Source organism: Carassius auratus, chromosome 47 (genome assembly GCF_003368295.1).
Source record: "Carassius auratus strain Wakin chromosome 47, ASM336829v1, whole genome shotgun sequence".
Lineage (NCBI taxonomy): Eukaryota > Metazoa > Chordata > Actinopteri > Cypriniformes > Cyprinidae > Carassius > Carassius auratus.
Genome location: NC_039289.1, coordinates 5,954,872 through 5,978,476, shown reverse-complemented (window position 1 = coordinate 5,978,476; position 23,605 = coordinate 5,954,872). Strand labels below are relative to the sequence as shown.

Here is a 23,605-nt window from a genome sequence, read left to right as displayed (position 1 = left end):
AATGAATGTCTTGGCAGACCACCAAGAACTGTTTTACCGGAGCTGCTCGGCCAGACTTTTTGAGCCCTGTCTCTGGGCAGAGGATGGGCGAGGGAGGGGGTGAACAAGGGGACGAGAGCTGCCACCCTAATCTCTCTGAAAGAGGCTTGTTCTGTGTGGGTTTATCCCGTTGAGAGTAAGGGAATCTGCTATGCTCAGTAAGCATGTATATCAGGCCATCTCATGGCTCAATGGACGCTCCATGGGTGGCCCCTCCTGGTCAATACCGTCATACCCTCCGCCGGACGGGCCCACAGTAGGATAATCTCTCCTTCTCGCTTTCTTTCAGGCCAAAGTCTGGCCTCCTGGTGGCTGAGTCACGGCCAGGGTGGCTTGGCCCTGATCCCGGGTCAGTACGGCTGGGTGACCGAGGGGCAGATTTCAGTAAGTGCACTGGAGCACACACTAGACCTGCGCTTGAGCTGACAGTTAAAGGAAAACAATAGGAAGCAGGACTGATGTTTGTGTGTTTGGGTGAACTGGATTCCTTCTCAGCTAATGAACACTTTATGGCTGAGAGAAAGTGCACTCTTTCTGACTCAGTTTGACAAAAGCTGACACAAAACTAAACTCAAAAATCATCTCTTTTTTGGGTAAGGTGGCATGTGACTGATCGTAAACTTGTGGTGGTTTACTTTCTATTCATTTTGTATGAGGTTTGCAAGTTTGCAACCCTGTTACTAAATAGATTTCTAAGCACGGTTTACAACCCCGATTTGAGTGGTTTATTTATTTATTTGATACATTTCTAGCAGTAATAAAATAAATAAATAAATGCAATAAAATAAAATAAAAATAATTTTGAAAAATTCCAAAATGAGTAATAGTGTTGTAAACTTAAATGTAGAATTTTGATATTTACCATATTAAATGATGTTATTTTGACAATTTTGGATATCACACCAGTCATTCAGTAACAGGGTTGTATTACATCGTTGGTAATTAAAATTTGATAATAATAACAAATATTTTTACTGCAGTCTTTTTTTAATGGCAGTTCAACAGTTTGTCAAATTAAAGCCCTTAAATGCAATCATAGGAAGGTACAGGTCAAAATCCCCACAGGGCTTTTAAGGCGTTTGAAAAGAGCAATGTTTCATTTTGGGATAATTCTGTTATATAATAGTTCATCAAACATGTTTCAACAAAACAATTTGGGATTTGTGCCTCTAATGCTTCGAAAACACTACATCAAAATGTACCTTATTCATGAAGACTGTTAAAAGATTTAAAAAATAAATAAACAAGAAAAATAAAGAAAATATATTTACAAAAAACCACACAGGTAATGATCATTTCTTTTTCAGAATTTAATTAAGCACTTTTTATCTTTAATACAAGGCAGTTAGGCAGGAATCACTTTAATGGAATAGATTAAAGCAATAGCAAATCAATAAAAAGTCTCTCTCTCTCTCTCTCTCTCTCTCTCTCTCTCTATATATATATATATATATATATATATATATGTTTGAATTTCTATCTGAGTATCTATCTGATCAATCTATATGAATATCTGAATATGTATTTGAATATTCATTTATATGAATATCTATATAAATATGTAACAATCTATATAAATATATTTCTGAATACATATCTATCTATCTATCTATCTATCTATCTATCTATCTATCTATCTATCTATCTATCTATCTATCTATCTATCTATCCATCTATATCTATCTATGATAAAGTTTAATCAATTTTTAAGTTGGCAGTAAGTCTCATTATTATTAATTGTCCTTTGTACTGTACATTTAAGAAATAGTTCTTTTTTCAAACAACGTACTTACCTGTATTGTCCAGAAATACGTTGAAAAAAAGAGAGATCCGATACAAACAACACAAACAGTCTTCTTAAAAACAGTTACATTCAGTAATTAAATAAAGGAGAAAGGGAAAACTATCTCCAGTGATGGTCTGAGCTGATCCTGGCATCATGATTTAGTCCAAAACCTGAGGAGACACAAGAAAATAGGACAGAATTAGTATCAGCTTGATTTGAAAAATACAGCATACAAATTCCTGTTATGGCCTACGTTTTACAGCATATTATATTTTTTGCAAATCGCCAAGCCATTCACTGTAGAGCGTCTAAAAGAGGTGTGGCTTGAGCGGAGACTCGCATGAGAAGGGAGGGGTGGAGAATTGATTGACAGCACACAGACGCCGGGACGTTCAGCATCACGTGTGCTGCTCTCCCGCCGCCACGCCACAGTGTTTACCAGCAGCACACTTTATCAGCCGTGATGTTTGACCCCGAGCCTAGAGCCAGACAGGGGTCAGGGGAAGGACTGTCTGGACACTGGGATCCACCCCAGGGCTGTGGGGGTGGGGTGCTGGTTGGTTCCAGTCTAGGGTGCTTAATATCACCTCTGGGGATTGAGATGCAGACCGCTCAACGACTGACCCTGCTTAATCATCAGTGCGCAACGTCTAGTCTGCTTGGTCATGGCACAGAGTCATGGGGGGTGGATATGATGTTCATCATCATTTAATTTTAACACACACATTTCAAATGGTTATAAACGCTATATGTATTTTGTTGCATGCATGCTATGTAAGCAGCATATTTCTGATAAAACTCGTAATATTATTGTACCGAATTAAATGAAAAAGAAACAAAAGAAAAATAAATAAAAAAAAAGTCCATGGTCTGTCAATTTTATCTTAAACAATTGAGCTGAAACTGAAAGGTTCATTATCCAGCCAGTGTCTGAAACAGGACGAGAGTCATGAATGTGATTTGAATTCTCAGACAGTAAACAAACAGTTAGCTTGACGCTAAGCTAGCAAGCGTATGGAGCCGTTTGGGAGGACAGAAGATGGTCTAATGTACCTAGCGTTTGGGTGGGGGCAGTAATCGCCCTTCAGAGACACCGCCCCCCAACACACACACACACACACACGCAGAGGGAACACATGCCTACAACCCAGGCAGAGATTTTGTGGAGGGGGGTGTCTGGTCCTCGATTCAGACAGTCTTGTCTGACGTCCCATTAAGATCTGAGTCCAGGACTGTGAGGGGTGCGGGGGGAAGCGCTGGTTAACCCCCCTGGACTTCTGCTGCAGCTCCTGGGTCCTATTATTTGAGGCAAGCTGTTGGCGGCATAATAATTCTGCATCACTCAGTCAAGAATCGGCTCGTGAGGAGCGGCGTATGAAATAAAGGTGGCGCAGAAGAGGCCCGGTATGGAATGAAGGAAGCATATGCTCACTAAACATGCTCGGACTGACAAATATCCAGTGCACTGAATGAAAAGGGTTTCCATAGCTTGCTAACTGGTTATTTGCATCACTCTGCAGGGAAGAGGAGGAGCCCGGAATCATGCAGCTGAAATGACCTGCAATCCTTCTCATTTAGTTTGGGATTTTTTTGCCTAATGATACATACTGTCAAGAGAGAGGAAAGGAAGTGATGGCTAGAGATGTTGTAAACCAGACTGAATTTGCATCACCCAGATTAATGTGTTAGAGTACATGCACTAGCCACTAGACAGTTTAAATATTATACTTATGTCATTATTTATTATATAAATGTTTAAATGTTTAAAAATATAAATATTTTAAATATCTATCATTCAGATTAAATAATAATTTAAATATTATTACTGTTATTATTATTATTATAAATATTATTAAGAAGGTTTTAATGTATTTTAAAAACACAATAAATATACATAAAAATAAAATATGTAATCTAATATTTCTAATAATCTAATATTTTAAATGTTAAATAACATTTTAATAAAGTATATTTTTTCATGCCATATCAAGATCTATCATTAATACAAATATATATTAATATAAATTAATGTTTTTAAAATTACTTATCACATTAAAAATACATATTTTATTAATGTAGAAATTTATTTAACATGTTAAACATTAAATGTTTTTTTTTTCTATTTTAAACTCATTATTAATTTTGTTTATTAAAAATTATTTATTAAAATTAAGAAATAACTATTTTGACCTGGCATGTAAAAAAAATAACTTAAATGGGTAAAAACAAGAAGTATAAAAATAAAATCTATTATATTTAATATCTTGATATTATGATGCCAAGCGCAAGCTGTGTTTTTTTGAAGAACACCGGCATTCAAATACATGCTACTAGATCACTGTTTGCATCAATCATCATAAATAACTATGACCAGCAGATGAATGAGAGATAGACATCAGGCCAGTGGAGAAAAGTGTACAGTCCCCAATGACACCACTCCATCCATAAAGGGGGGTCATACAGAGCTTTGTTCCCCTGTTTAACACTGCTTTATAAAAACTATTCTCTGTGTACTCAGCAAAGCAGTCATTCTCTTATAACATAACATAAAGAAGAAGAAACAATGACAGCAGAGATGCACAGGTAGAGAAAGAAAAAATGTATAAATAACAAACACCAAAGAATTCCCCAGGGTTGCCAGGTCTGCAGTGAAATGCACATTTACATCCTGTGTGTTCCCCTATTTGCTAGTCAAATCTGTTTCGGGGTGTAGCGAGTCGTCTGACCATACAAACCCCCCTGCCCCTGACCTTGACCTCTAGGGTCCTGCTTCACCTGCAGCTGAGCCGTCTAGTCAGTTAATGACAGTGAATATTTGACACTTTTACTCGTTCCCATGTTCAGTCGCTTCCTGAGATGATATTTAGACTGTCTTTGTAGGGGAGAGAACTGTTTATTGTGCTTCGTGTGCTGTGGCAGCCATCACATGCGGTGTTTCTCCTCGTTTGGTCATAATTGGACAACATATGGACATTTATTAGTAAACTTACATGAAATCTGAGCATTCACACTGACACATTTAAATCTGATTTCACTCCACATTTAAATTAGGTTTATAAACATTGAATTTGACGTATGTTTGTGGTTTCAACAACACAAATGTCTGCATCGATATGCCTAAAAAGCAGATTTTTTTTTCTGCTTGCTGTCTTAAGCTTAAGATGTAGCATTTATGATTAAATAAAAACAAATCTGGCAGATAATGGCTACCACAGCATAATGAACACCATAATTTCAAGTAAGTTCATGTCTATATTGTCATTTTAACTTATGTTTCATTTTCCGATTGTACATGTATTTGTAGTGTGATGAATAGTAGATTTCGGACACAACCAGTACTGTACGGTAGACCATCACGCTCCCTCCCTCGCCCGCCTCTCCACTGACAGCATGAGGACCCCTGTATACTTCCTTAAGGCTGCCTGCGATGTGCCTGTCTGAATTGCAAAACAACGGGGTTGACGTATCGTAAGCAAAACATAAAAACTCATTATTCACTGTGGATCACAGCGCATTAGATGGATGTAATTACTTTCAGTTGCGGTTTATTGGGGGTTTATGTGACCTGTTCTGGCAATACAGGCATTTTCTCCTTCTCATAATCTACTGCTGAGATGTAACTCATTTTTACAGACAACTGTATTCTGGTGCACAAGATCCAGGAAAGCTTGTGGTCTCCCTGCTTGCCCTCATCTGAATACATTTACATGAAAATCATACTAAGCTGGCAGATACTAAGCACCACTGAGACTTCACCGAGCAAAAAATCATACTATACATACAGATCAGACAGCATCTCCACTGAATCAGCCACATATTCACCAAAGTGTCACGATCTTACTGCGATCCCATAATTATGTAATCATAACAGAACAATCCAGATGGGAAAAGAGCTGCTGAGCAGGACAGGAGGTGGCCAATGTATTAGAATATTATACAAAGGTAAAACTGAGTGAAATGCACCACACAAATTGTGCATCATGTTCATCACAGTAAACATATTGTTTGTCAGGTAAACGATAATAATAATAATATTAATAATAATAATAATGGTAAAAATTACTATGACTAAATCATCCTGACTACAGCAGGTAACACCAACAAAAGTCATCTTAAAGGATATGAATATGCCTGCAAATGTGCATGAACATGCAGAATAACATAAAAGGACATACATGTGTCTTAAAAAAAACAAAAACAATTCAGTACTCAACTTATACTGTACATGTCTAATATTTAAACAAACATAAAAAGACTGTTGTTGTTAATAAAAATAATAAATAAAACTTTATTAAAATGTGTTAATTTGTATCTGTCTAATATATCTGTTAATTTGAATTGAAGATTTATTTGATCACAACCAAGCTGTTTGACTACAAACACATAAGAAACGTGAGCGTTCATGTTTTGGCATTGACATTTCAAACTCATCATTTAACTGACGAATGAACAAAAAGATTCTGTGGACAAAGTTGACTTTCCTTTTTTGTTTCATAAAATATAATAAATAATAATATTTAAAAAAGAAATCACCAAACAGACCACCATTGTGACTACAACAATAACAATAATAATAATAAAAGCAAAAAGTATTTGTTAATTTGACGGAAACATGTTCATGTAGAAATGAGAAATATAAAATAGCATGTCCATATGCCATTTTTTACAATGAACACAACATATGTAAAAACATTAAAGGGCATCCATGTGTGTAAAAAATTTATAAAATAAATAGATAATTATGGTTATACGTATTTGCCTTAGGTAAAAAAAAAAAAAAAACAACTAGTCTTCTAGTAAAAAAAAAAAGTAGCAATTATTTAAAACAAACAAATAGAAAAGTAATTATAATTTTCAAATATTATTAGTCTCATATATATATATATATATATATATATATATATATATATATATATATATATATATATATATATATATATTAGTCTCAGCCTCAGACATCACGCCCACAGACCGTTGGCTGAACGTCTGATGCATATGGCACACAAAAGTGAAACACTTCAGGAAAGTCGAAGTCGTTATCGGATTGGTTGAACTCTACAGGATTTTTGCGAGATGTGTATCGCGTTCTTTAACGTTCAGCCTGGAAACAAAGATACCATGGTACCAAACCCCTAATGAAACCAGAAAGCCAATCGTGTTTACAACACCTGTGACAACTATTGCTTACCAGGATTAACTAAACGCAGGAGTTTCAAATGTATGTGAAACATAGTTCGCGGCACAGAATCTTTAAAATACGTCCGAGAGTTTTACACACAGGTCTGTTATAGTGGCAACATTTCCATGCCTCGAAACGTGAAGATGAACGAAACAAACTGTGATTGGTTGTTTGACATGTCAGTCAAACAGCCTCATGGGCGTGTCTTGGCCAATGAAAGCTGCCATAGATTCCAGACCTTCAGAATGGCTACACGAGACTACATGTATATAGACAGACAGCTGTCTGTGAATGTAAACTATCTGCAAACATGTGAAGCCAACAGAGCACTTTATATAAAATTACTGTATCTCAAAAAAGAATTGACTGAACTGCCTAAACCAGTCGTCAGGAATTCAAGTCTTACTTCCGAGACAGCTATACACGTAACGGGGTAACACATTTGCATAACGCACGCCTATATTCTACATTGTCCACCCATGAACAACTTGACTCCACCTCCAAACACTCGTGTGCTGAATACGGTAGACCAATCACAAAAGACTAGGCCATCTAACCAATCAGAGCAGATTGAAGAGATTTAGAGAGATTGAATCTTCGAAACTGCTTCGAAATAAAGGTTTATGCATCATTGAGAATTCAAATGAAATTAAATATATATTATGACAAAACAAAAATGTTTTTTGATCTATGCATGTTGAAGAAACCTCCAAAAACTGATATTAGGAATCTTTAAAATTGCATAATAGGGGCATTATAAGATCAATACCAATAACTAAAGTTTTCAACAAAAAAAATTTGAGTCACTTTTTAGAAAATATTGATATTTATCAGCATTATATCAGCCATATTTTGATTAAAAACCGCACCGGCGCTGGATTCTGTAAGAACCAATTACTCTTTAAAAAAAACTAGCATCATATACTTGAGTCCGAGAGCAGCTCTAGAGATAGAACAAATGAACACAAGGGCTGGAGGGGGGTCAGCGAGGAGGACGTGAAGCCCCAGAGGCGAGTGAGTGTCAACCCCAGCTGGGCGGACATTTTGTTGACATGCTGATAGGGATTTAAGCAGTGGGTGGGTGGGTGTGCATGCATGTGTGAGCTAGGTGAGAGAATGAGCCGGAAAGGGGGGAAGGAGAGAGAGAGGCTCACAGCAGCGTGTTTCTAAGCTTGATTTCAGTGTGAGCTGAGATGATTAGGGGGAACGGCGGAGGACAAGGAAGAGGGGCCTCTCTGGGAAAGATGGGGACCGGTCCATTGAGATGCTGGGGGGGGGGGGGCTTTTTCAGCTGAGCTAATGAAGCATAGGTGGAGATGAATAATGGAATCTTCCAGAGGGTGGGCTGGTGTCTTCGTTTGCTATTCCAAAAACTTGGTTTCTTTGGAGAAACATGTTGAGAGGAAGAAAAGCTTTCATTTTAATGGGGTATCATTGTTTACACTGCAGGAGACGGACGGCGGGAACAAATGCGGTGAAACCGATGTTGGCTTCTTGCGACCGATGCTAGAAATAAATTCCCGTGGACTTCTTTAAAACAAGCTCATGACCTTGTAAATTTAACAGACTTAAAAAAAAAAATAGTTGCCAGGTTTGCACAGAAAAGAATCCACAGTACTAAGCACCCCCTTATTTGCTAGTCAAATATGTTTCGGGGTGTAGCGAGACGTCTGACCATACAACAAATCCCCTGACCTTGACCTCTAGGGTCCTTCCTCACCTGCAGCTGAATAGAGCAGCTGGGCCGTCTAGCCAGCGAATGATTGAATATTTGACACTTTTACTCGTTCCCACGCTCAACTGAGATGATATTTAGACAGTCTTTGTGGGGGAGAGAAAAATTTAGTGTGCTCTGTGTACCATTATCTCCTCGTTAAAGCCCCAAGAACAAGAAATGTACAGAAAACTATATTAGCATCCACCCCAAGGAACAATAAAGCGCTGCAGCTTTGTTGTCTGCAACTTTAAATGTTCAAGCGCTTTAAAGTAGGATGGATTCTGATTGGCTGACAAAGTTTTTTCATCAGCATTAAAAATCAATGTAATATTCCAATGGCATTGTTCCTCAGTGTCATTATCATTATATTTGTAGTGTGGACTTCTATATTCTCATAGAATTAGAACGATTTCTGGGAACTGACCTCATTTATGCATCATCTTAAGCTTTGTTTAAACAGAAAACAGCATATATATATATATAATATTTATTTATTTATTTTAGTATGTCAGACTCAAATTGGTTTTGTTTTGTGTAGTCTAAACAAAAACCATGTGAAATCTAATATTTTTTTAATATGATCCAAATGTGGTGTGAAATCAGATTAAAATGCGTCTCAGTGTGAACGCTTTTAAATCACAACACTAAATTCTGTATAAACCCATATAAAATGTGTTATTTCATATGAAGCTGTCTAAATACACTCATTTTCCATCAGTCTCTTCTGAACTGTGTGGTATTCACTATGTAGTGAACGAGTAAGCAGTTAAGACATACAGGAAAGTCCAAAACAGCTTGCTTCGGTTCTCTCATGTTCCTTGTGAGTTCAACACTGCAACTAGATGACACGATGAACAAGAACAGAGGAAAACGTGAACAAATAGATCAGATTTCATCATCTACACAAAAAAAAAAATTAATCAGTCCTAAAAACTGGATTCAGAACAAATCGAATTTGTGTGCACATCAACGGGATGGTTCACAAAATATCTTCTAGATTCTTCTTATTCTTCTAAAATATCTTCTTTTGTGCCCCACAGAATAAATAGTCATGTAGGTTTAGAACTTCACGAGGGTTAGTAAATAATGGCAGAATTTAGTTTAGTTTGGGTGAACTATCCCTTTAATGGCAGGATATGAGGTACAACACAAAAACTCAACACTGATTTGATGTTACTTGTTCAAACCCTCACCCCAACCTTACACTTTCTGTCCTCCTCAGTCTACATCTCGTGCGACCAACAAAACCATTTGCTACGGAACGGTACATTCTCATTCCCTCCCTGTCTGTCTATCTTGTTCCTCGTCTCCTTTCTTTTCTCAGCGTACAGACAGACCCCGAGCTGGTCTGAAGCAACGGTTTGAAATGGTGGGGGGTGCAGTTCGGGGGCATTTTCATTACGGTCAAATCTCAGGCCCGGCTCTTCAACGTGGCCTGTGCCACCGAGCCGACAGTTTAATCATACAAAAACAGCACTCCATTCCCATTTCCCACTCTCTCCTTCACACACACCACTCCTCGCTTCATAATTCTGCGGCACACACACACACTCCGCACACAGCGCTGTGTTTTGGGGGCTTAAAAATGACATAATCAGTGGCTTGGATAAACACCCGTTTTCCCTCCGACTGTAATCAGCTGTGGTCGACGGTAGAGTGTTTTAAAGGGCCGGTAGTTTTTTTTTTTTGTGTGTGTGGGATCAAGGTGAAGCACAATTTTATGCTTTTGATAGTGCTGATATATTGTACTTGATCTTGGAAAGAACTTTTTAGTACTAGAACAAAAAAAAAAGTACAACTTGGACATGTTAAATAGATATATTTCCTTTTTCAAATCAGCTAAAATACTATGCATTAGGAACTAAACAGTTTAAGTTAGTATGCTACATGCTAACCAGCTTTATTTAAAAAAAAAAAAAAAGAGAGAAAAATCTTAAGATATTTTAAAAAGAGCTGGTAATAGCCCTATACAAAGGGAAACGTTTACAGTCATTTAGAAGGTTGCTGGCTTTAAAAAAATAGAAAAAGGAAGTGTTTCATGTCCTTAATCAACTAAAATGCAGATCACAAGTACGCTACATTTTCACAACAAAATCAATTATTAAGGTCTTCTTCCCATAAGCACAGCATGTTAGCATGCTAAATGCTAAAGGTTGTTATACAAAGAGTTCACAAGTGTTTTCTGGTAAAACATAAATCTACTTAAAATATTATGAAATGAGCTACTATGCTAATGAATACACAGATATAATTGTGTTGCCAGAATCCCTTAGAAGCCTTTAGCCTGGCTAGCCACTTTTCAGATCACAGGTGGAATACAATAAATAAATAAAAAAGCTGCATATCACCCTTATGGCAGAACTGAGCAGTGCCAATAAATGCTTTTAGCAACTATTACTTCTGTGGGTGGACCACATTCAATCAATAACCAAGCAAATAAAAACAGCGGGCACTCAGAGCATAGAAACCCCCTCATAACATTGAGATGGCGCTGGAGCACGGCTAACATCAAGACGTTAAACATATAAGCCCGTCTCCGCAAAGAGGGGAGCCACAACGCTCTCATATGCTCATGGAAATGCAAAAAAAAAAAAAAGGTCATTTCTTCAAGGCTAATCAGGAATTGGAGAAAGGCTTATGGCAGACAGGCAGGGAAGGGATGTTTTATGTTGTCGTTTTTTATATTTTGATGGAGCGTTGGAACCAGAATACCACTCGTTTGAGATAGTTCAGCCCAGTTATTAAGCTTTAAGACTTACAGGCCTTCAAGGTAGAAGTGTAAAAGGTTTACAAGTGGGTATGTATACACAGCCGGAAGGAGTATGGTTTCATGTTGTGAGAACAACTGAAGCCTGGTAGCCGTTACAACAGATAATAAAAAAAAAGGTAGCTCTAATTATTTAATTGATAGGCTCTAAATGAAAATGAATAAAATAGAGTAAAATACAAAGTATAAAATATAATAATAAAATAAATTTAATAAAATATGGTTTCATGTTATGAGAACAACAACTGAAGCCTGGTAGTTGTTGATAAAAAGGCAATTCTAATAACTGAATTAATTAAATTGCATTTACATTACATTTAATTCATGAATTATTTGAAAGGCTCAACTAAAATAAAACGAAATAAATCTTATTAGAATGAATGAGATACATTTAGCTCTAATCATTTAGTTTGAATAATTGTTTTTCATTTTAGTCATCCTTTACTCATGTCATTCAAACCAAAATAAGTCATATTTTTGGCATGACATTAAAGTGAGTAAATCTAAATGGCTAATCCTTTAATGTGAAAGTAACTGCGGTATCTGCACAGACAGGACAAAGCAAATCAACAACTCAACATCTTGTGACACCTAAATCTTGTGCTGTCCTCCACAAGTCTACACCTGTACAGCAGGGTGGGAGGTTAACATATCGCTAGGTCCTGGTGAAAATGTGGCCTTTATTCTGGCACCTAATGGCCGTAACACTCGCCCCTCTATCCCCTCCTTTCCTTTCCCTTTCTTTGCAGGCCACTAACAGGATTTACTGTACTCAGCCTCCCTGCCTAGCTTTGTGCTGAATTATGCATAATTGCACTAGTGTACTCACACGCATGGCTAATGCTACGATTAGCATAAAAGCTTTTTGGTTTTTCTTTTTTTGTGTTTGCGTGTTTTAAAGAGAACTTGAATCGCACAAGATTTGCAGTGTGTGTGTGTGTGTGTTTATTTAGGGGGGCCATGGGGTGCAGTAGCCTTGCTAGCGTGGCAGGCTATATTTAATTTTGTCTGGTTCAGGCTAAAACATATGGGCTCCCCAGCTGTTGTAAATATGCAAATATGAAACGAACAGACTGACTGACCCAGACGTACCACTCTGCTGCTAATATGCATTTTAGACATCAACTTGTCCAGACAGACGCATAAGCCACCACCCTCATCCACCCCAAAATTTAACTGCCCTCTCCTCCCAATTTAAACCAAATCACCCCACCCACATAACATATCGCACCTATGAACCACAAACAACACGACCAATGTGAGAAACTGTTATTCTAGACAGCTAACAGCACATTAGTGTCACTAGCATCCAAATTGCTAGTTTTAAAAAACCTAACCAAAACTGAACAAAAGAGAGTCAAAAAAAACAACAACAACAACAACAACAAAAAAAAAACAGTATAAACCTGATCACTCTAAATTCTGATTGGATGAGCTCAAATATGTAAAATAGCTCAAATATGAACATTCAATACGAATCTGTTAAGTTGCTGAGAAACATAGCAAATAAATTTTGTGTTGTACCTAACAACAACCAAAAAATAAAATTACAATTCACACTTTATTCTACTCTGCATTCGTTTGGCACTCTTACATGTAAAAATCATAACGTAATATTTGCAAGACCCTTTTCGGACTTCTGTATGGTCAAAGTCAGAATTTAACATGTTTTATCACTATAAAAATTAAAATGGAAAGACTCATGATGACTAGTAATATTTTGTACGAGATGGCAAAATAGCAAGAGACCTTTGACTTGGCTCAAAGTGCTACCTTTTACATTTAACAAGGTTTAGGTTTCTGGGTTGTAAACTTTTGTAAGTACATTTACAACCTATTTACATTTTTGCTAGCGTGGTCTGAAGATGATCTGAGCCAATTTTGCCAAAAATCGCACAAACCGTCTAGGACGAAATCGAAAAAGTAGGTTTTTCGAACTATTAAGAAATAAGGAAAAAACTAAACCGTACGATTTTCACATTCTGGTGTTCATTTGACTCCGCATGATCCAAGGATTTTGTGCCTTACGGATCAAAAGTTTTTCGCATAAACGAGTGAAATTTTGGACAAGTTGTGGCACTAGAGAGTTTGAGATAGAGACTCCAAACTTGCTGTGGTTAATGTTGAGAATGTCCTCTATCAGTGTGCCAAATTTCACAACTTTCCCCCAAGCGGTTCTATGTGTTTCCATAGACTCGAGTGGAAGAAGAAGAAGAAGAAAAAGAACGCCAACGGATACAATAGGTGCCTAAGCGCCTTAGTTGCCTGGCCCCTAATTATTGAGGACTTTAAGGTCTGTGATTTTGTTAATGCAACCTATTCAACTTAAAGTCAATTGAAAGAAAACTTAAAATGAATAAAATCCGACTCAACCAAACAACCACTTTATTGGCGTAGCTAAAAACAAACAGACACTGTACACAGACATCTCCCTGAGCATGCAGACTAGCTTCCTAAGCCCTTTTCAGATCTTCAGCTCCACTGACACGATTGTAATAAAACTAGTGTGAAGTTTTGTATTGCAAGGAGGAACACAATGTTGCACGGCGAGCGTTTGTGTGAAGGGCGCGGATTGTCGGGTCCCACGGCACAGCAGTGAACCAGGGCCTATGGTGAGGAGTGCTGTGCATGCTAATGAGGTCATTATGGGAGGTTGTCTCGAACCAGGCCCTGCGAGTGAGGGATTTACGTAGCTAGACTACCCAGTTGCAGATGTCACAGATGGCACAGGCATCAGATGCTTTGTGTGTTAACGCCATATTTTTCTCCCATTTCAAATGACAGAACGCTACCGCAGCTTAGCATAAAGACAGACAGACTGTAAAAGGATACAAGCGATCAAGGAAACAGCCACATATGCCCTATGTGTTTCAAAGACCGCATGAATTACTGGCCCGACCAATAATATACAAGGGGAATAAGCATATTCAAATGCAATTATCTGGAAGCCAAATAATCGCCCCTTGATTAAGCAGATGGGCAGCGTTTAAGGTGCCACCATCTTGGCAGGGAGACAGCTGGCAGGCATCAGCGGCCATTTTGTAGACGGCGCTACCAAGTGGAGTCGTGACAGGATGGAGGGTATCTATACAATCGTCTGGCACTTTCTTTGTTTTACATAATGCAAATCAGGACATTCGACCAGCAACTAGAGCCCAACGTAAAGCTGACATTACTTAACCCAAGCATATAGATTACTGAAATCTTTCCTTACCAAATACAACTTCCTGTTGAGCTTCCAAGGATACAGGAACTATCCACTGCCACCAGCACTCCACTTTTTGAAGGGTTAACATCTAGTTCAGGCCACGTTTTAGTTGTCCACATCCCAATGGATCTGCAGCCTTGTGGGAGCAACTTTTTGGAACATCTCCATCTCACACTGTCCTCGATTTGTCTGCAATGTTATTAATACCAATCAAGTGCCATTGTCAGAGCTGAAAGCCGTTGTAAAGTTCCCTGGAAGGGTAAGTGCCAAAACCTTCACCTACAAATCAAGGCCATGTCCTGTTCCGAGCCTCTCCAATAGTGGCGTCCTTAAACAAATCATGGAAAACCATCATGGAAAAGGTGGAAAAAGGATTCAAACTGCTCCCTCATCCAAGCCCATCAAATGTAGAGCACTTTGTGCATGAAGGCCTCTTCATTTAGCGTAAAAGAGATCTCCGTCAAGCACTCATTGCAACAGTCAGGGGGAATGTGCACTCATGACGAAAAAGGAATCAAAGATGGGTGAAAGAAAGACCTTTGACATTCTTTTTCTACTCGTTTTCCAGCAGGCACAGTTTTATCAAGTGATGCCGAGCCTGAAAAGGCCCTCTGGCAGAACCACACACACTCGGTGTAGCATGAAGAACGTCAAGGCTGTTGGCCCCTCTCTTTAGCTGATGCAAGTTGACTGAGATCGGGCTGTGAGAGAGAAAGCTGAACACTTGGGCTCCCGTGGCTCCATGGCTGGAGGTAGCGTTGAGCGACCCCTGGCAGCATCTCTCCTCAGTATTGATTTCTCTCCCTCCTCACTGCCGAGGAGCCGATAGCCGGCGGGGAAAGCAAGCTGCCTGGCCTGCCCACTCCGGCGCTCCCTGGCTGGCCCCTGCCGTCTCTCAGAGACCCGAAGATGAAGAGTCGGGACCAATAGAAGAGAGCCCATGGCGGTCCGCAGCTGTGTTCACCTGCTCCGGGTTCACTCCTCCACCACTATCGCTACTCCCACTCTCCGCTCGTCTTCCGTCTCCTGCCAAAACAACAGCGAGGGAGAGAGAGAAAACAAGTTCAGCTTAACTTTTAGCATTTTGCCCATTGCAAATGTCAATCCACAGCTTTGATCAGGGAGATGTGCAAGGTGAATGTTTTGGCATCTGTTCTCAGTTAGTAATGTGAACTTTGTAACCTTGGAATAAAAAAAAGCTGAGGCAGGAGATTTTTTGAGTTAAGTATGTCAGGCTGAAAGAAACTGTCTGCCAAGTGCACTTACAGCCCCTATGCTGATGTTTTCCCCCGTACAGCAGACAAAACCTGGACTGTAAACAGGCACTAAGTATACTACACTACTTGCAAACACAGATCACAGATGAGGAGGATGTTTTCTTGTTTTCGTTTCACTTTATTTCAATTATTTTGGACATCCATTGTCATGCAAATTAGTTAAAAAGGACATTCCATTATGGACTCACTGTGTATTTAAAGCATGAAAAACATTAGCAAACAATGGCTAACTGCTAACTTGACTAATAAATATCCATCAGCTCTTTAGATATTTTAGAAATTTCAACATATTTATTAGTTTCCATGACTTTTTACTTTTCCTTAATATTCACAGACTTTTTTTGACCATGGAAACCTTCTAAACCATCCCACAATGTTACTATTTAACCGGTGGCCAATACTACAACTAGAAAAAACTACAACACTAATGCATGTTCTAAAGCGTTGAAGGTTTCACCTCAAAATGACGTTCGCTAAAAGTGGGCTAAGTGCCGAAAAATGGGGCACATCTTCGGAGTTGGGGGGCAGGGTGCAACCGAGGGGGCGAGCTGCATGTCTCAGACACAATAATACTATTCATTGGGTCCAGACATGGGTGTTAACACCCCTCTGGCAGGACACAATAGGGCTCCCTGGCATTGAGACAGCCTTGCTGATATTGTTAGTTCAGGGCAGCGTTCGGCCGGCCGCGGGAGAAAGCGTCGACATTGTGCCGGCAGGACGGGCGGAGGGAGGCGAAAGGCGAAGAAAGAGAGAACAGTGTATCTGTCAGCTCGAAGGGAGAGGGCTGGGGCAAAAAAGGGGGAAATCGGAGGGGGCCGTGGCATAGCATTGGACTTGTGAATAAGAAAAAGAAAAAAATCCCTAAAAAGAAGATGGGGGTGAGAAAAAGATTGCACTATAAATATTATTGAAGGGGAGACGGGAAAGGAGGCGGATGGGACGGGTATAGAGGTTGGGGCAGGGAAGACGCTTTCTGTGTTTAGGTGCATTTCATGCTTGCCACAGTTACAAAGCACAGGGGAACAATGAAACTGTGTGGGGATGGATAAAAAAAAATATTCAGGGAGCTTACAAGGGAGAGCGTGAGAGAATACGAGAGAGGAAAAGAGGGAGGGCACTGCTGCAGTCGCCTCATGGTCGAGATCAGGTACAGCCCTGAAATCCAACTACCGCGAGATGCACATCTCGTCAGCTTCCCCCATCTTTCTTCTGTGTCCACCTCCAGGAAAGGAGGAGGAGCGAAGTAGCGAAAAAGACGATTCGATGCGGGTGAACTGTGCAATAGCCTCAAAAATATCAAATAATCTGCAATCACAAACACACCATGCGGTACTCACCATAGACATCGAGGTCCTACACCATATTCAGATTAGTGGTTGATTAATACATGTTTTTGACACCCATATAATTCCATTTGTTCTCACCTAACCCTGAATATGTGGCAGAAATTATTTGCATTTGTCTTCTAAAAAGTAGCTTTGTAGCACTTACCAAAGTTTATTAAATATTTAATTGGGAATAGACATGTATCTGTGTCCTTTAGGCTTATACACAAACACACACACACACACACACACACACACATACACATATATATATATATATATATATATATATATATATACACACACACACACACACACACACACAAAATGATACATCTTAATTTTTTTTTTATGAAAAATTAGCCCTAATTCTTATTTGCTGAAACTCACTGATGTCAAACTTGGAGTAATGCTGGCATGTTTGAATTATGTTCAAGCATGAATGAGTCTTGAAAACCAAAATGGAGGGAACGATTATTAATGAATAACAATTTTAGTCTTTATTATACAAAGCTATAATATAAGACTGGAATATAGCTCATCATGTGGACTACTTTTATGATGCTAGTAAATTTTGGAAAGGTTTAGTTGTATGTAAAAGAGCATCAACAATATTCTTCAAAATTGAGTCAAAAATAAAAGAAATGTAATTTAAGGGTGAACTATTCCTTTAATATAAAGCACACTTTTAATTTATTTATTTTATTTTATTTTTGGAATACAATATAAAAGAATCCAATGACTCATAACAAAGCACTGCCTCTCTTTTACAACAGCAAAGCCAATCAATCTGCCCTTGTGCGTTCCTATGCAATGCTGCAAAGGTTTAAGAATATATCTGCAAGTTCTGAGATCAAGCTCGCCGAGCTTCAACACAACTTCAAACAAAGCTGAAAAAGCATCATTTAGCTCACAGCTCAATGGCACCAGTTTTTATCCCTTAAATAAATAATGCACACTATACAAAAGACCTCCAGTTTCAAGGCTTCTTCGGCACAACACCAGCCCTGCTTTTCAAGAACACTACTTTATAAAATGCTACTGTTTGCTTCCCTTCTGGTTAACACCGAGCATTTGTTCCCATGGCAACCTCACCTCCTCTTCCGTCTCTGACTGACGGGGGGGCAGCGGGGCCACGGCCCTGCTGAGGACACGCCCCCCCAACCCTTGAAAGAGAAACACAATGTGATTTCTCATCAGAACTAGTGTGAGAATTTTCTACATTTGAATGCGTTCACTCGCACTGTAACACGGTTTGCTGCAGTATGCTAATTTACAATTTAAAATGACCTAAAATCCTTAATATGCAGAGATAGACTTCAACCAAAGTTCACACAGTTGACCCAAAAAATTCAAACTTTGTCATCATTTACGATCTTCCACTTTCAGACTGCAGTCTGTCCCGATTAAACACATTCGAACAGACTGACGGAGCAGATTTGTTTGGAACGAACGAACGAGATCAAAGCATGTCACAACTGTTTCTCAACGGGTCTGGTTTGAACATTCCCACTAGCCAACACTGGCTCAATCAATGGAGTGAATTTAAGGGCGTGGCTAGCAGATGAGGGGAGTGGTTCAGAACACCAGTTTGAAAACAATCATTCTGTTTGTTCTCACAGAAATAATACACTCGCTTTTAACATTATGCGCTTGTAGATCAACAATACTAAAGTTTCCTACTTCCACAGCCTTCCCAGTGTACTGGATTCACATGTCGCCGTTATGTCTGACATAATCTCCACATCACAAATGCTGCAACTCAACTACTGCAGATCACAGTACAGTACACAGTCAGCTAAAGCCAAGCTCTGGGCATCACTCGCTCTGATAACAGGCCGCATTATTGGGACAAGATGTTTGATGTAGGGGCCAGATTATATCCCCTCAGCGCTACGGCATAGATCACAGCACCAACCAGTGTCGGCTCTGGCTCTTCTAAGTCCTTACTGAGACCACAGGGGAGCTGTTCCACTCTGCATTAGTGGGTCTCCTTGCCACTGCCGTTTCATCTCCACGGACTGTGTCCCAGGCCCACATGAATAAGTAACCGCACACACGAGCTCAGCTCTCTGTTTTGATGTGCCGAGTGCCGGTAGCTGTTAGCCGGGCTGGATGAACGGGGCTCTGCCACTCAGGTCAGAGAGCTCACTGGCTGGTGGGTTAATGTACCTCTGTGGCCTGTGGGTAGGTCCTTTGTCCTGGTGGAAGGGATTACACCGGTGGGAGAGGGGCTGGACAATGTGTCCCTCCTGAGAGGGAGGGGCACCAGGATTCCCTGCCATTGAGACGGGTGGTTAACTTCTCACTCAACTCAATTACCTAAGCTAAGTGTGGAGAACTCATGAGCAAGAGACTGTTTCAACCACCTGAGAGAGGAAAAACACTGTGGGATTACTGAAGGCTAATAATGAGAGCTAATAAGGATAATGTACAGTTAGCCGGTCATTGTCACAATAGATATCCACGAAATAAAATTCTGAAGGTGTTTATTTTGTGATGATGGGCTGACTGTACATTATCCCACTACAATACACGATAGTAATAAAAGTATTAATAATAAGTGATAGTATTTAAAATATCATAATAAGACGATTTCAAATATTTGTACAAAAAATATCATAAATATTATATAATATTATATATTATACAAAATACTATATATTATACAAAACTATTATATATATATATATATATATAAATATATATATATATAACACACACACATTATAGTAAAAATATTTTTTATTACAACATTTACTAATATTATAATAATGATAGTAGAATCTGCAATATATATATATATATATATATATATATATATATATATATATATATATATATATATATATATATATAATATTTCTTCTTTTATCAAATTATTGTTTATCACGTATAAATGCCATAACTACAGCATCTTTCACCACTGTCTACCACAAAAAGTTTCACCAGTTGTTTTTTTATTTTTTGATAACTCAACTTTGAGACTATTTTCTCTATCTGCATCAAGAAGGTCTGGATTTGAGTCCAAATTAAGAAAATAGGGCAGCGTCTATGTCACATAATTATATAAACACATTTGTCAGTCAGTGTTAGAAAAATAAGGAAAAACAACAGTAAATAAACACACACACACACACACACACAAATACATCCTTGAGTTGCTCCCTCACAAAATAAAGCAGATCACAAAAACAGATCTTCTCAAGTAGGGCAGAGCCAAATGAAAAGACATGGACATAAAGCTCTGACCATAGAGCATGTTAAATCTCACAAATCTGGAATCAACAGGCGAGACCATGTGACCGCTATGTGTTAAAGACGGCAGAGAGAAAGCAAAGACGCTATACCAAGCGCACTTAAGACTCTTTATGGCCCTCAGTGGAGCTTTCCTACACCCACCACCTTCGATGCCTGACTAGCCCAGCTCTCTGTTAGCCGTATTGATCCTGACAGGGAGGAGGGGTACGTTTTTTTCAATACATACACTGCAACATAGCGCAGTCACTTGTCTATCCCCCCTGACCCCTTCATCTCACTCATCAAGGTTAAAGAACTCTCCAGAAAGAGGAAGAGAAGGCTCGGGTGGTATTCGTGTGGCGTGGTGCTGAGGAGAGAGAGGGATTTTCACTGTGAGCTTATCTGTCTTCATAAAAGTAACCGCCTCGGGGTGCCACTGCAACAGAAGCAACCTGAATAAACCCCCGCCAACCCAAACACAATCACACCTCCCACTCAATTCAACAGAAATAGATTTACGAAACGAGGCGACAGCAGATCGCAACACAACATCGTAAGCGGAAGGCTGCGTCACAAGAAAAAGGCAGCGCTAATTGCTCAAAATCTTGTCATAAAACGTAACGTTTTTCTGGCAGTCAGCGATATGTGAATCAGGACAATAATTAAACATGTTAAGGAAAAAACATTCCTTACTCTTAAAACAAAATTAAAAACAAACACAAGTTTGAAAAATATGAAATATGAAATTCATATATAGATATAGATCGATAAATTTGTATCTATATACTTTACTTTTTTTCAGTGAAACATAAAAAGCCAGATTTTTGTAGACTATCCAAGCCACAGTTTTCCATCTAATGAAAGAAAATGATGACTTGGGCTGTCGAGCTGAAAAAAAAAGAAAAGAAAAAAAACACCATAAAAGTGTCATAAATATGATTAATATACTATACACAAATTCTTCAGAAGCCATATATAACAAATGCAAGAGGAGAATACCAATTTATACAATAAGCTAGTTTGCCAAACAGCTTCAGCGGCTGACAACATGGTTAACAGCTCCAAACCAGCGGGATCCTTAAACAAACAAAGGAAATATGCATCCACACACCTTCTCAGAAGGAGGCTTGGAACACTTTTGTTTTAATTGAAGCACGTCTGATCTATTACGCCGGCCAGGCACTAAACAAAAGGCTATTCTGAGCCCCGGGAAGCTCGCTACAACCCCACGCCGAATTAACATGCTGTACGTTTCCCTCATTGTGCTGGGTGATTGCCCCAATGCATCTTCTTGCTCAGCTAATTAAGTGAGTCTCTTCTTTGTCTTGCTATTCTCCAGGAGCCTCTGAATAGGAGAGGGAGGCAAGAGGAGAGGGGCGATGCCAGTGCATGCGCTTGTTTATCAAAAGAGTGGGGCTTATTGCAGGACAAATGTACCATAAAGGAGTGTAAATGGCACAAGGTGGGTGGGAAGAGGCAGAAAGACTGAGACACAGTGGTGGAGTTTGTAATACGCCTTTAACAAGATGGGACCTTCTATTGAAGACAAACTGGGGAGAGACACAGGGTCTATATTCGCTAATAGACTGCACGTACAGGGCCATAAACGTGTATTCAGATGAGTGAGCTGTACAGAAGAGGGAAAAACAAACATGCAATTAAAAATAAGAAGCATTTTATGGATGTTTAAAAAAAACACACACTAAAAACCAAGAAAGATGCGCACAAAAAAATTAAAATATATATATATATATATGTGTGTGTGTGTGTGTGTGTTTTTAGCATTCTTTGTGGAGAATTCATATTTTTATCAATTTTAAAGTGACAAAAATAATTTTGTGTCATATATTCAATGTTAACATACTTGATTAATATGAATATTTATATTAATACTAACTTAAAGGGATACTCCACCCCAAAATGAAAATGTTGTTATTAATCACCCATGTTGTTCCAAACCAATAGAAGAAAACCAAAATAACGACTTTATTCAACAATTCCTCTGTCAACAGTCTCCTCTCAGTCCCTCCATATGCCCATATGCTGCGTATGCTCTTCTGTATCATCCACGCCACAAGGATGTGCTGTTTCTACGTGTATTTAGCTTTGATTTGAAAGAAAACAGCGCATCCTTATGGCCCGGCTGACACAGAAGAGTATACGCAACACTGTGATATGGAGAAACTGAGAGGAAACTGTTGACAAAGGAATTGTTGAATAAAGTTATTTTTGTTTTCTTCGCTTACAAAAAGTATTCTTGTCACTTCATAATGTTACAGTTGAGCTACTGATGGCAGATGGACTATTCTGACGATGCCTTTCATACTTTTCTGGACCTTAACAGTGTAACTTACTTGGCAGTCTATGGGACAGTAACAAGCCTCCTGGTTTTCATTCAAAATATCTTAAATTGTGTTCTGTAGACGAGCTAAGTTTTTTACGGGTTTGGAACGACATGGGGGTAAAGTGATTAATGACAACATTTTTATTTAGGCGTAAAGTATCCCTTTAAATAAACAACCAACAGTAAGGTAAAAAAAAATGTACCTGGTTCTGAATATCTATCTATCTATCTATCTATCCATCCGTCCGTCATTTATTAATAAACCAATTTATTTATCCATTTGGATATTTATCTATCTATCCATCTAACTATCTGTCTATATCTATCTGAATATCTGTCTACCTATCTATTTATCCATCCATCTATCTATCCATCCATTCATCCATTTGAATATTCATTGATACATTTGAATATATGTCCATCATCTGTCTGAACATCTATCTATCTATCTATGACTAAAGATGTCAATATTTGGGGAACGGACTGATCTCTGAACAGCAGGTGTCTGTCTGTGGCTGTGCATCCACCAAGTCTGCTCCAGCTTAATTTGCTAAATCTAAGATTGTTGGTCTAGAACTAGACAATGGCCCCAGTTTGACTGAATATAGAGTCAGGGTCTTTTTTTTGCTGCCCACCCCATTTCCCCAGTGTGAAGATGGTTGTGTGTACCCATGAGTGCGGGTCTGTCTGTGTGCACACACCAAATAAATGAGTTGTGTG

At 38.8% G+C, this 23,605-nt stretch overlaps 1 long non-coding RNA gene across 2 annotated transcripts in view; it reads right to left on the bottom strand.

Annotated features, from left to right (window-relative positions):
• Window positions 1–958: 958 nt before the first annotated feature.
• Window positions 959–23,605, bottom strand: part of LOC113064911 (uncharacterized) — a 41,357-nt gene continuing 18,710 nt past the window's right edge. The window contains exons 4-5 of one of the 2 annotated variants that reach the window (XR_003278906.1): window positions 14,703–15,722; window positions 959–1,995 (exon numbers count right to left, since the gene is read on the bottom strand). This is a non-coding gene — a long non-coding RNA (uncharacterized LOC113064911). The remainder of the gene's footprint in view (window positions 1,996–14,702; window positions 15,723–23,605) is intronic. The other variant, XR_003278907.1, reaches the window with a different exon arrangement.